The following is a 14,657-nucleotide window of genomic DNA, read 5'->3' as shown; positions in this document are numbered from 1 at the left end:
ATCAACCATTTAGACAACCGTCCCTCTAAAGTAGGCATTCTCTGCAGATACTTCAGAGGATCAATTTTGGAGACAAAAGTGACCTTGAAGGAATCAAAGTAAGGTCTTAACTTCTTTATCGACCATACTACTGCCATGCACGTTTTCTCTATCAGATTGTACTTCTCTTCGATAGGCAGTAGTTTCTTGCTAATGTAGTAGATTGCCTTTTCTACTCCAGCGGCATCCGGCTGTACCAACATTGCTCCAACTCCTGTATCTTCTATGGACAAATACAAGATTAGAGGTTCTCCTGGTCTAGGTGAACTAAGCACTGGTGGATTCATCAAGTATTTTTTTATGTGATCAAGGGCTTTTTGGCAATCCTCATTCCACTTAACTGGCTGATTCTTCTTTAGTAGTTTGAAAATTGGAGCACAAGTGATGGATAATGTAAAACCCGCCGCCCAGTCCCGAGAGACCCGACGGCGGATGTCACATTCGGTGCCGGAGGCACCGTCTTAACCTATAAATCATGAATTATAAGTGATTTAGTATTCACAAGTTTAGCAAGTAGTAATCTACATTTTTTTTTATGATTTGGGAGAATCCTACAGAAAAACTGCAAGAGTTTTCCCCGAAAAATAGAAGTCGCCAAACAGGTGAATACAAAACACTCCTAAATTCAAATTCCAAACAACACAATAACACTTTTCTAATTTCATAACTACAACATTTTCGTATGCATCAATTAGATACATTTAGTTAAACATATTACTTTGAATGTTCTACACAATAAATAAGTTCCAAGTTTATCTTCCAATAAATACTCCCAATTAATTTACAATAGTAGACTTAAGGTATAAATTACATAATAGAGTCTCCAAAATGGACTACTTATACATGCCATAATACCTGGTTACATAAAACACTAATCAACTACCAAAATATCGCTTCAGCTCTGATGCTACTCTTCTGGTCTTCAAACAGCAAATACAGACTTCAACCTACGTGTGATAAAATCAACGCTCTGAGTATAAAACTCAGTGATACTCATAAAACACAACAAACCAATGTTGCGATGGCAACACACTTAAAATAGAAATTTTCAGCAAAAGATTTACAATCATAAAATCATTAACGCTTCAGCATACATGTACATTTATAGCAAAAGAATATTAACAGAATCTTACTAGTTACTTCTTAAAAATCATGTACCGTACTATCTTATTTGAAACATGTAATCATTTATTTCCAAACCCAGGTTTACTACCTGAAAAATATTTTTATTTTTTTTTTACAAGGGCTCATCTACACTTAGGAGAAAAAGAAGCAGATAGGTTTTCAGAACAGATTCAGAATGGCCTTAGGTCTCCAACAGATTCAGAACATATAGAGCGCGTCCGCCCTAACAGAACAGAAGACACCCACGTGTCTAGCATATGATCATAGCTTCTTATCAGAATGGCATCAAATGCCGAGCATGCTCATCAGACAGAATAAAATCAAATCACGCATCAAATTCACACCAAGTATATTAGAGCCCAAAATCCATTTTTTTTTATTCTTATTTTTATTCTGAATTTCCATTACTCATAAAATTTATTTTCTGTAGTATTCATAAAACTACAATGAAAACTGAATTTAAACTGAATTCATTCATGAAACTTCTCATACTTAAACAAAATTACTTAACATAGGAAATTTCCAGCATAAAAGCAATCTTGACCTTTGCTGAGTTTTTAATATATAACTGGAGTTATATATCTCCAAATTGAATGAAATTAGTTTCATTAGAAAGATAAGACACAGTTATACAATTGTTATGAAGGAACCATAACCCAGATCAATCTGTCAGATAGGCAAAATAAGATAGGAACACAGACTAATAGGCCAGACCGGATTCAGCAGAACCAAAGTCTACTGTTTATCAAATTCCTCCCTAACCAGACACTCAAATTAAACCAATCAAAAACCTGGGAAATCTCAAGACACAGGGAAACAACTCTCATGAATAACTCAGCACCTAATATTGCCATTATGGTGGTCAAACTGGGCACTCAATCTATTGCTGCATGTGGTCTGTTACAACAGAGTCAGTTTAGGTATTTTAGCCATAAGTAGAGCTATATATATCTAAATTGGAAACAAGAGGATGGGTTGGAAAGCTAAGAAGTAGACCTACAACTTTCATGAAGGACTCAAATACAGAGGGAAAATAAAACGAATAGAAAAACAGTCCTTAAACACACCCATTAACACATTTTCCCTTGGTACATTCTGCCACTCTTGGAAGAAGAAGAGAAAAATATTTTCTTCATAAATTCAACATATAGGTAAGCTTAGAAAACACTCAAGAACACATTTATACAATCAAATTTCAACCATCAAATCATTTCATACCAAATCCCCAAATTTTCACAAAGTAGCACAAACTTCACAAAATAAAAAATTGAAGTAAGTTAAGTGTGCTTATGAACACAAACCTTCAAAACAACTTGGTTCAAAGCTCCTTAAACTTTGGTCTTGCCTTTATCTTTGTTAGAAGGCTCTCCACCCTCTACATGTAATAAGCTCAAAATCAAAACAAAGAAAACAAAGAAAAGAAGAAGTTGGAGCATGATTAAGTATGTATATGCTAAAAGAAAACTCTAAATCCAAAAATAATGAAGTTTACTTCACCTAAGTAGGAAGTCTCCAAATTCCTTGAAATTAATCCCCAAAACCACTTCTCAAGCTTTAATCTCTAGATTTTCTTACTTTATTCAAGGTAAATGGAGTGAATTTGGTGAATTATTCAAGTAGAAAATGGAGAAAACAAAGAGAAGAGAAAGAGAGGCTAAAGGTGAAATGGAAGAGAAGAAGATGAAGTTCACGTTAGATGGAGAGGAAGAGGAAGAAAAATATTGCTCAAATAATGGAGTTGACTAAAAGGGTAGTTTGGTCTTTTTACCAATATTGGATGGCTAGGATTGAATGTAAATCTAATCTAATGGCTACAAATATTCTCCAAATTAAATTCCTTCAAAATACTATATAACACAACAAAATTCTCAAATTTACTCCATAAAAATAATTTCTCTAATTTTGTTAATTAATATAACACCATTTCACATTTAATCCATACAACTATTGCCTCATTTCCTTAATTAATATCACACCTTAAGTCACTACTCACTAATTCTCTAAAATTCTCCAAAAATATTCATTACCTACTGTCTACCCATAAAAACCATGCATGCATGCTCCAAAAATGTGATATAAAATATTAACCCTATCTAATAATTTTTTTCGGACCAAAATAATATTTATTCCCGGACCAATGATACTATTCACAGACCGGTAACTTACTATTTTAGACACAGAAAAATGGGGCGTTACAGATAACCTCGAAATAAACCTGCTGATATACTGAATTTTACCCAAGAAGCTTCTCACCTAACGTTCTGTCCTTGGCGGTTCCATATCCTGAATGGCCTTTATTTTGTCTGGGTCAACCTCAATCACGTTAGGTCCTACAACGAAACCTAGCAACTTCCCTTTTGTTACCCCGAATACGCACTTCTTGGGATTGAGTCTCAAGTTATACTGCTTGACCCGTGCGAAGAACTTCTCTAGCATCTCCGCATGTTCTTCCTGCGTTTTTGTCATGATCACCATGTCATCTACATATACTTCCAACCCTTTATGGATCGTATCATGAAATAATGTTGTAGCCATTCTCTGGTATGTTGCCCCGGCGTTCTTCAGTCCAAATGGCATTACCTTATAGCAAAAGGTTCCAAAATCCTTGGTGAAGGCCGTCTTGTGCTTGTCCACTAAGGCCATCAGTATCTGGTTGTATCCGGAAAATCCGTCCATGATAGAATAACATCCCATTCCGGCGGCACTGTCGATTAAGACATCTATGTGCGGAAGTGGAAAGTCATCCTTAGGCGAGGCTTTGTTCAAGTCTCTGTAATCAACACACTCCCTTATCCTCCCATCTTTCTTCAGCACTGGGACTATATTAGCCAACCATTCCGGATAGTGAACTACTTCTAAGAATCCCGCGTCCAACTGCTTCTGGACTTCAGCTTTAATTTTATCTTGCCACTCTGGTCTGACTCTTCTCCTTTTCTGCTTTACTGGCTTAACATCCGGATCAGTAGGAATGAAATGCTCTGCTATTGATCTGTCGATTCCTGGCATGTCCGCATAGCTCCAGGCAAATACCTCTAAATTTCTTCTAATGCATTCTTGAAGATCCTGTTTGAGCTCAGGTTTAATGTCTGATCCGATTTCGATTATTTTAGGATCTTTAGTGGTGCTCAAATTAAATGCAAAATGATGCAATGCATTTATGTCAAATATGCGAGTGGTATAATCAATGTCATGAACGTGACAGTCAGGAAAACAAGAAAACAAATAGTCAAAGTTCACTTCCATTGATTGAAATAAAAGAGGAAAACCATCCATAGTGTTCTCAAAACAAGGATCAGAAAAACAAAATACAGGATTAGTTGCTTGTTCAATACATTCATTACAAGAGTTTTTTATTGCCTGAATTACTTCATCGGCATCTCCGCCTTCTTCTTCTTCCTCCGGGGGAGCTTCTATCTTTTCTTCTGCCAGCTTCATCTTCAATACCTTCCTCTCTGCCTCTTCAGCATCTTCAGCGGCTAAAACTGACTGGAGGATCCACGCCTTGGCCTTTTACTCTTGCACCAGCTTGGAAGCTTCATCCCCAATCCCCAAAAAGTCTTCAAACTCAGATATCCGCTTTGACTGCTCAGATTCGGTGCTTGCTTCTGTCATACACACCATAAACTCGGTTCCATCCACCAACTGTTCCAAGGAAGGTTCGGGTGACCTGATCAGCTTCTCCTCATAATCGGTCATGAATATCTCCAAGCCGGGATAGGTCTTCCCCCTACTCTGAAATTCTCCTTCAGCTTGTGGAACAAAGAAGATATGATTCACATTCGACCCTCTGATTGGAGACCGAACCTCATATTTTTCTTTCTTTCTATTTTCAGAGTAGCCCAATCCGCGCTTGTCTTGCTGTCCCAATGCCGATGAGAGTGGTTCAAACATTCCTTGCAGCTCCCGGCCCAAGCCTTTGCCGTACTGCCAATTCATCTTCTTCATCATCTTCCTTGAAAAAGGACTCATCCTATTCATTGCACTTTTGCTCTTGGTGGTGGGCGCATCAATCACTGCCACCTGAAAACCCGATAACGGTACCGCCAGCTCTAAGCCTTCCACTGTTGCTATACTCAAATCCTCTTGCGCATTGACTGTCACCACATCTGTACCCCACAGAATTTTTACTTTTCTGTGCAAAGTGGATGGAACTGCACCTAAAGGGTGGAGCCAGGGTCTTCCTAACAAAAGAGCATAGTTGGCTAAAATGTCAAGCACAACCACGTCTACCCAGCTTTCCACTGCCCCTGTGGATATCTTCGCTTTAAAGGTCCCTTTTGCATTCCTCATGGTGTTGTCATAAGCTTTGACCACCATATTTGATGGCTCAAGTTCAGACTCTTCAATTTTAAACTTAGACAGCATCTTCAACGGGCATACACACAGTGCTGATCCATTATCCACCATCACGTTCCGGGTATCACGTCCGTTGACGGCAATCTAAATATACAGTGGCTTACAGTGGTTTCTTCCTTCTGGTGGGAGGTCCGAGTCAAAGAAAGTGACCTCGCCTATTCTTCGTTGTAGCATGTTGATCATATCAACACTTTGAATCCGAGCCGGCACCCTGACAAAAGTCATAGCTTCAAGTAAAGCTTCTCTATGCTCCTTAGACGCTATCAGTAAGTCCCATATTGAAATATCGGCTCTTGTTCTTTATAACTGACTCAATGCCGAGCTGGCGGTCACCCCACTAGGTGCCTTATTTTGACTGCTTTCTCCAACCTCGACAGTCTTCTTTTGCCCTTTCACTATCTCCTCCTCTTTCTTTTTCTCTTTCGGCTCCTCTCTGCCTTTCTCTGTCATTCTCTTCTTTGTTCCATCAACAACAACCTCTTTTCCCTTAGCCTGCACATTGCTCTCGGGATTGTATATTCGCCCGCTCCGGGTCAAGCTCTGAACACCTACCTCATTCACTTCCTCTTCACTGCTGTAGTACCACTGTTCTTCTTGGTTGGCTAAGCTCTTTTGAATTGCAAGCTGGAGCTGTTCATCTTCATCCTCCGGCACATCACCCACCTGCACCGTGATGCTTTTCTCGATCTCGATCTTTACTGGCACCTTCTCTTCCTCATCGCTACTGCAGTCATCCCATATGTTCAACATTGCGCACATCCGCTCTTCCCATTCCGCTTCTGCCAATACCACTTCTTCTGGCAATCCACTCCCAATTGCATTGACTGATCCCCCCGCCTGAGTCTTACGGGATGGATAATTATATTGATATTGGGGAAGCGGGTTGTTCTTGGTACTTGGCTTGCTCTTATCGGAAGGCTTGGTAATCTTCCCACTGTCAATCAAATCCTAAATATCGTGCCTCAATTTGAAACATTCGTCAGTTGAATGCCCTTTGCACTGATGATAATCACAATTTCGGTCCATATATCTCCCTCGCACGGGCTTAGTCGGGTCGACTGGCAGCTTCGACAGCACTCCATTCTTGATGAATGATCTTAGCACTGTGCTCAAAGGTCTTCCCAAATCGGTGAATTCTCTTCTGGCTCTTTCATTAACTGCCCCCACTATGGCATTACTGTTCCCTGACTGGTTCTGATTACTACCTCCGGCACCTTTGTCACTATAAGAAGTCCGGTAGTTGCCAAACCCTCTATTCTTCTTCTTTTTTTCCTTGTACAGCTCCTCGATGTTTAAACCAGCGCTTTGAACCAAAGCAAAATCAGTGAGAGGCTGGGTTAACATCCTTTCCTTAAAGAACGGCAATAGGCTCCTACTGAAGATTCTGATCAGCTCTTTGTCTTTTGGCCTTGTCTGAACTCTATACAACTTAATTCTCCATCTCCTGTAGTAGTCGGAAAAGCTCTCATCCTTCCCCTATCTTAAACTTTCCAAGTCACGCAAGCCGAACTCATCACTCTCGTCGGTCTTGAAGTGCTTAAGGAAAGCGGTCTGCAGCTTGATCCAATTCTTCTGAACCTCCTCATCTAGACCATCATACCACCTCCGATAGTCTCTGTGTAGAGTTTGCGGGAATGCACGCAGAACATCTTCCTCATTATACCGGTTCATCTGAGAGACTCGTAGAAATTCGGACAGGTGGGAACGAGGATCATTGTCCCCTTCAAATATGGTATGCTTGAAAGTCTTAAATGAGGCAGAACTGGTTAGGTGCAAAACATACTCGGTTATGTGAAAGTTGGTGACCGGGTCTTTTTCCTTTACTGCAGCCATTTTGTCAAACCTTTCTCTCAGTTCGGCAAGTTGCTTGAGCACATCATTCTCGACAGGGGTAGTATTTCCCATAGAGGTCTGATTATCTGATACAGGATCTGGCATTTGCCTCTCTTCAACCATAGGTTGGCTGCTAGAAGGGGGAGTAGCTTGGTTTTGGGCCCTATCTTGAGCGAGAGCTGCGGCCACAATCTGAGCAATGGTCCTTATTTGAGCCTGCGAAAATCCGAGCTCTCCCCCTATATCATCTGCCATTTCTACTGAATCTGAGTCGGGTTCTGAATCCGATGAACTTGAATAGCTCACTGAACTAACCGGAACAAACTTGGGGATTGGGGATGTTCTGACTAGACGCTGACTAGGATGTCGATTCCAAGTTCTCGAAGTGGTTTCCCGGGAAGGATCAATTCTGACAAAAAATTTCTGAGTTAAAGGGGGTCCTGTATGTATGCATGCGAAAATGAAAGCACATAGTATGAGAAATGCATTTCTAATGTGCTAAAGTCAGCATGGAAATAAGATCTCGATTTCAACAACTGGACCAAAAATTCGGTGTGAATAATATGACAATAACTTATCTTGTATTTAAACATTTCGAGCATTATCTGTCGTTGACCGTTCCTTTTGGATTTACGATCAACTATTTTCTCTCAAATCCCTAACTTTTGCCTCGGAATGAAAGAATTTCCGAGCGGGATTTTATTTTTGCTATTTTATTTTTCTTGTATCCTTACTTTTTGCCTTGGAACATATGGTCCCAAGCAGGATTTTCATTTTATTTTGTTACAAAATTCTGTAATCTCTCACTTATTTTCAGATAATGCAAGAAATGTAAAAGTACAAAGGAATCACAACCCCCTTATATCTCCCTTTTCTTTTGGGTATTGATTCACTATAAGTGATTGCACAATATTATTCAAAACAAATTTGAAGTCCAGTCTCAAGATCAAGGTCAAATGTCCATACCGAACATTGGCTCTTATTAATGCATGGCTGAAAAAGAAAATGTTACGTGATGCATGAATGTCACAACATATGTACAGTTTATATTAAGCAGGGGAACGGGAGTTGGGAAATGCATGCTTCCAACCTTATTTCTCCCACACACGGATTCCGTTGGTATAAATTCCGACATCTATTTCCTAGGAACTGGTCTAATCTTGACAACCAACAAGGGGTTTTGAGATTGACGATATAAACTCTCGGAAAATGAATGCGGCACAACAACAGCAAACAGAATCAGGTGTACCTTAGGGGAAGTAACTAAGGCTTTTAACTATGTGGATTGGCTTTAGTCTTATTGGGCTGAACAAAGTCTGGGTTCCGCAAACAGGATTTAGGCTTTGTTGGGCCTACTCCTTTAACGCACCTTTGAGGTACTAGGCTTGCGGTTGGTAGTAATATTAATTCTCGGATGGATACACCTAAAACGCGAGGTTTAGGCTAGATCCACCGCCAAACTTAACACCAGTACCGAAGGGTGATACGGGTAGAATAAGGTGAGAAGCAAGGAATGCGAATGAATGCAAAAAAAATCCTAGAAAGAAAAAGGAAAGAAATTAAACACATATGGACGATTAACAATTTTCCATCGGCTTTTCTAACCAATTTTATTTAGAAATAGTAGGCTTTTAGAGTCAATTCCTAAAAGCAACCACTAATTTATTAAAAATAACCGGGGATTAATGGGTGCATAATCCCCAGCAGAGTTGCCAAATTGTTTTCGTCGCAATCCCGAACCCCGGAAGGATCTCGAAAAACGTCTTTTTATTTTATTTTGTTTTTATTTTTTAAAAAAAAAAGGATGATAAAATCGTTTTTGGATACGCGATGCTGATAAATCGGTCTTATAAATTGTTTCGAGTCGCCACCCATTTTTTCGGCAATGGGACCGTTTTTATTTTAATTTTATTAAATGACTCCATTTTAAACCCAATTTTATTTAAGGCCGAATTATTTAAAGAAACTGGTCAGGCGTACCAAGTACGATTCTAGGTAAGGGAATTAGGTACGTCGGCCTGTTGGAAGCCGATGCCCGGAAAATCGGCCTCTTTTAACCTATGATTTCTAATTGATTTTATTTTAGAAAAGCCAATTATTTAAACCCAACCCGAACAAATCGAACCGAGTTCCTATGTGGAAAATTATTTAATCATCCCAAATAAATTCATCCATTGCATCCATTCATAAATTAAGCATCACATCCATCATTTATCCACCATACATATCAAATAAAATTAAAAGACCCGCTCTTGCCTTATGGTTAAAGGCGGGCCACAAGCCGAGTTTAATAATATAATTAAAAGGAAATAACAAATATTAAATCTCAAAATACCATAATCACAACAGATTAATTGACTTGGTTTGATTAAAACTCAATTTGCCCATTATTGATCTTTTTCTGGATTAAGATTAAGAATCTATTTAATGAAATGAAATTAAGACAAAAAAAATAACCTGGGACTGGAAGACAGTCGCGTCACGCAACTGTTCTATGGAAGAACAGTCGCATGGCGCAGCTCTTATCTTTTATTCTAGGATTTGTAATAGTTGCGTCACGCAGCTGTTATATGAAGAACAGTCGCGTGACGGAACTCTGGTTATGGTCCTGTAGACTAGAACAGTTGCGTCACGCAGCTGTTCTATAAAAAGCAGTCGCGTGACGGAACTCCTAGCTACGTGACGGAACTGTTCGTGACTTATTTAAAATACTCAGACTTATTGATTATTCATTTACAGTGAAACATTAAATACAAATATAAAACAAAAAATAACTGAGTACGCGAACAGCTACGTCACGCAGGTGGTCCAATCCAGGCTAAGAGCTTTTGGACATGAACAGTCGCGTCACGCAGGTAGTAGCTGCATGACGCGGCTGCTCTGGTCCGCAACTACCTTTCAAACTACTCTTTTCTACGTGTTCTTTTTATTAAAAGTGATTAAAATCAACCCAGAAGAGTTCAACAGTGGGCAAACTTACGTTTTATCAATAATAAGTCAATTAAACACTATGAAAATGAGATTTTTAAGAGATAAAATGCTAGAAATGAAAAGGAAAAGTTAGAATCGTTACCTAGCCCTCAGATTTGAGGACTTCATGCACTGATATTAGTTTAGAGATAACTTTTCACGATCCCAGAAGCGTGATCACCAAGTTCTTTTACAAAAATAAATCGTTTTCCTTTTTTTTCTTTTTCCTCTCTTTTCCTCTTCTTATCTTTTTGTATTTTTTGATCTTAAACCTAAAATATTTATGACTTGATCTTCCTCAAGTTTACTCAGTTGAGTTCTTGAGAGAAAGCTCTAGTCGTTAATCAAAAACTTAATCTCAGAAGGTTATCTTTTTAGAGGAAATGAGAGCAAAAATGTCAAAAAGTCCCGTTTTTGCTGTAAAATGTTGTATTTATATGGGTAGGGCAACAGAGCATAGTCGCGTCACGCAGGTATAAGCTGCGTGACGCACCCGTAAGCTGCGTGACGCGACTTACTTTTTCGTACAATTGCCGCGTATCCATACAAACAGTGCGGGCCATTGCACGGGCGCGCGCCAGAGGTGTCAGCCCTGTTAGAGCTGCGTGACGCGGCTAAGAGTGTCGTCACGCAGGTAATAGCTGCGTGATGCAACCCTAAGGCGGGTCAGGCTCCTCTGGGCGGTTTGGTTCGATTTTTGGTTCAAACACTTCCAGTTTATCGTGATACCTTATCCCTTGTCCTCATATCATCATCGGGTCAAGTGGGGCATAAAATTACGCGTCAATAGGTAATAACGAAACTCTGCCCATTTAATTTCAGCATTTTGTGCATATTCTCTTCTACTCTAAACTCTAATTAAATAACTGCATTCACACCATCGTCATCTTGGCAGCAAATTGCCTTAAGTAAATAAGTTTAGGCTAAAATGCCCGGTTAATCAATAATCGTGGTATTAATGCTAAAACTCCGAACATATTGGCTAAAGTGCCTAGTTAATTAATAACTACGGTGTAATCGCCTTTATTTCGAACAGTTCGGCTAAAAGTCCAATTAATCAATAATTGTGGCTAAAAGCCTTAATCAATCACGTTTTGGCAACAAATTGTCTACAGTTTAATCAAACTCGGGAGGGGGATAAGGGACAGAATGGCAGCCTCTTATCTGAAGGTCAACTCTCTCGCCCAAGTAATATCATCTCAAGACGGGGTGCGATAGGACAACTCTCCACCGAGACAAGGCATCTGATCGCTAGAAGTGGGGATCGGCCTGAATCCAACTCTGTAGACGGGCAGTCATCGCCCCCACCTCAACCTATGAAAGATGCAGATGTGTTAAATAAATCCTTTTCATTTAATTTAAGAATTGCTAAAGCACTTACCTGCTCCAGAGTGCAAGTGTCAAAAAAGGTCCTTAGATCCCTCAGCGATTTTTTACGCCGAATGGTATGAAGGTTTGATCGGTACCATCTCCAAGCCAAAGGCACCAAGCCCAAGATCAGCACGAATGAGCTCCGGGCGAGTATATGGGAAGTACTCGAATGCCCAAGTCTGCAAAAAAAAAAAAACAAGAATCAATGAGGAAAAATCAAGAATAACAAACAGAAAGACACAAAAAGGGGAATGTTCTTTACATTACCTCCCAAAAGTAGTAAGTCCCACTGACTTTACAGTGGTGCCGACTCAGATCGCACATGTCATCATACATACGGCTAAAAATAGCCCCGGCCCAGTCATACTCCTGAAGGTGGGCCAGATCTTCCAAGCTTTTCAAAATGGAAGGGTTGAATTTTTCCTTCCTATTGGACCAGAAGGTCGAAGCAAAAAGTAGCAGCAATGTGAATCTGGCCACCTGGGTAGCTGTCAGGTCTCCCTGTCTGAATCTAGCATATATATCAAGGGCTTGGAGGGACAGCCAGTGTCTGGAAATGCTCAAAACTGGTGTGGAAGAACTTGGCCTGACAATCCGAGGCAGGTCTATCCCGATCAGCTCCAACATCTGGTCCGAGGAGATCTTTGTCCTCCAGTCATCATATAACTCGATCGCCCGAGTGCCAAAGGGGATCCCAGAGATCACAGAAAAGTCTGTGGGGTTATTGTCAACTCGCCCCAAGAAAAGTGGAAGGTATTGGTGGCGTCCCACCATCTCTCGGCCAAAGCACCCAGTAATTCTTTGTGGCTGCTCCGACCCACGTCAAAATGCCTCAGGTAGTCCAGATGGGACGGGCTAATGATCGCTCCAACCGGGTTGTTGTGGTCGAATATCTCGACTGAAATTTCGGCCACGGAGGTCTCACCCACATCCAATCTAATATAGGGGTCCTAAAAGGTAAAGCAATCTAAGAGTTATTCTCGGTTCCTTACTAAGGATAATATCTTAGTTCTACCCTAGCATGCATACTAATAAAACAGTAAAATACAAAAAAAAAAAATAATAATAAAGGAGGAAGTAAACTTACCTGGGCATAGATACCAGTCACGGAAGCGTGGGTGTCTGCGTCCGCTGTAAGATCGGTGTCTAGGGAAATTCCCAAAGACTCCAGAAAATCCCCGTCGCTGCTGTGACCTGAAGAAGTCATTGAGAAAAATGATGAGAGAGTTGAGAGGATTTGAGAGAAATCTTTGAGTTGGATAGTTAAAAATGAATGTAAAAGTGAAACTTCAGCTATTTATAAGGAAAATAGCCAAAAGGCGGGTCTTCTGGACGCGTCCGATTCTCGCTTTCAAAATTTATTTTTCAGACAACCACCGACTCCCATAAATCATTTTTATGGTTGCCGGTGGAGGGCAACTGTGAATACTCTAATTTTGAGGCTCAAAAAGCCTGTTTTCCCAGACTGCAAACAGTCCGGCCGGACCGGAGGCCATTCGAAAAATTCATCGAAAGTATGCCAATATGGTACTTGAAACGTCCGAAAAATTACGAGGATCGCAGAACTGATCCCGGAATATTTTTTGGAGGTACGGAACTCCCGACAAAGCCTTTGGAACGAAAAACTAGTGAGTGGACAGCAGCCGCCGTCCGCGGCGGCGGCGCCCGCCGTACGCGGTGGCAGCAGTCGCCCTCCGGCCTGGTTTTTCCTATAAGAACAGCCCCGAATCGACAGTTTTACATACTCGGTCTGTGTTGACGGACGCTCTCTTCTCTCCTACGCTCCTTGCGGTTCTTCTACTGCTTTTCTGCATTTAGTGTAGGCTTTTTTACTCTGCTGTTGTGATATTTGGTCGCTTAAATTGAATTAATTTTAATTAGTATTCCCCAAACAAGGAGCTTAATCTGGAATTTTCAAACTGAAGCTAAGAAGCGGCCGCCGATTAACTCAGGTAATAACGTAACTCTGCCCATTTAATTTCAGCATTTTGTGCATATTCTCTTCTACTCTAAACTCTAATTAAATAACTGCATTCACACCATCGTCATCTTGGCAGCAAATTACCTTAAGTAAATAAGTTTAGGCTAAAATGCCCGGTTAATCAATAATCGTGGTATTAATGCTAAAACTCCGAACATATTGGCTAAAGTGCCTAGTTAATTAATAACTACGGTGTAATCGCCTTTATTTCGAACAGTTCGGCTAAAAGTCCAATTAATCAATAATTGTGGCAAAAAGCCTTAATCAATCACGTTTTGGTAACAAATTGCCTACAGTTTAATCAATCACGTTTTGGCAATAAATTGCCTACGGTTTAATCAATCGCTTTTGGCAACAAATTACCTATAATTCAAATAACCACCTTTTGGCGACAAATCGCCCAAATATCACCTTTTCTTTGGCAATAAATTGCCTAAATTACATATCATCTTTTGGCACGAATGCCTTAATCATTTTGGCGACAAATCGCCCAACAAAACCCCTTTGGCACAAATGCCCTTAATCATTTTGGCGACAAATCGTCTAACCAATCTTTGGCAACAAAATTGCCTAATCAAATATCAACTTTTGGCACAAATGCCTTAATCAACCATTTTGGCAATAAATAGCCCAAACATCAATTTTTGGCAATAAATTGCCCAATCAAACACCTTTTGGCAACAAATGCCTAAAACAAGAAATCAATCAATCTTTGGCAAAAATGCCTAAAAAATGCACGAAGCATGCACACACTCATGCATGAAGCATTCCCTTCAAAATGCCTTTGAATAGGCTTTATCGAACTATGTCGGCTTTGATCTCTCATTCAAACGAGAGTACGTAGGCACGTTTGGGATTTAACCCCGAGCGGCAAGTCGAAATCACCAAAACACTTTACTGGTCCAATTGCATCAATTTACCTTGCAAGGCATTTACACTTAGGTTAGTTAATCAGCATGACATAGTCTCGGGATTCACCTCG

This window comes from Jatropha curcas, chromosome 2 (assembly GCF_041381405.1).
Source record: "Jatropha curcas cultivar XTBG-Jc1 chromosome 2, XTBG_Jcur_1.0, whole genome shotgun sequence".
NCBI classification, from domain to species: Eukaryota; Viridiplantae; Streptophyta; class Magnoliopsida; order Malpighiales; family Euphorbiaceae; genus Jatropha; species Jatropha curcas.
The sequence above is the reverse complement of the archived record's forward strand: the minus strand, read 5'-3'. Positions refer to the sequence as shown.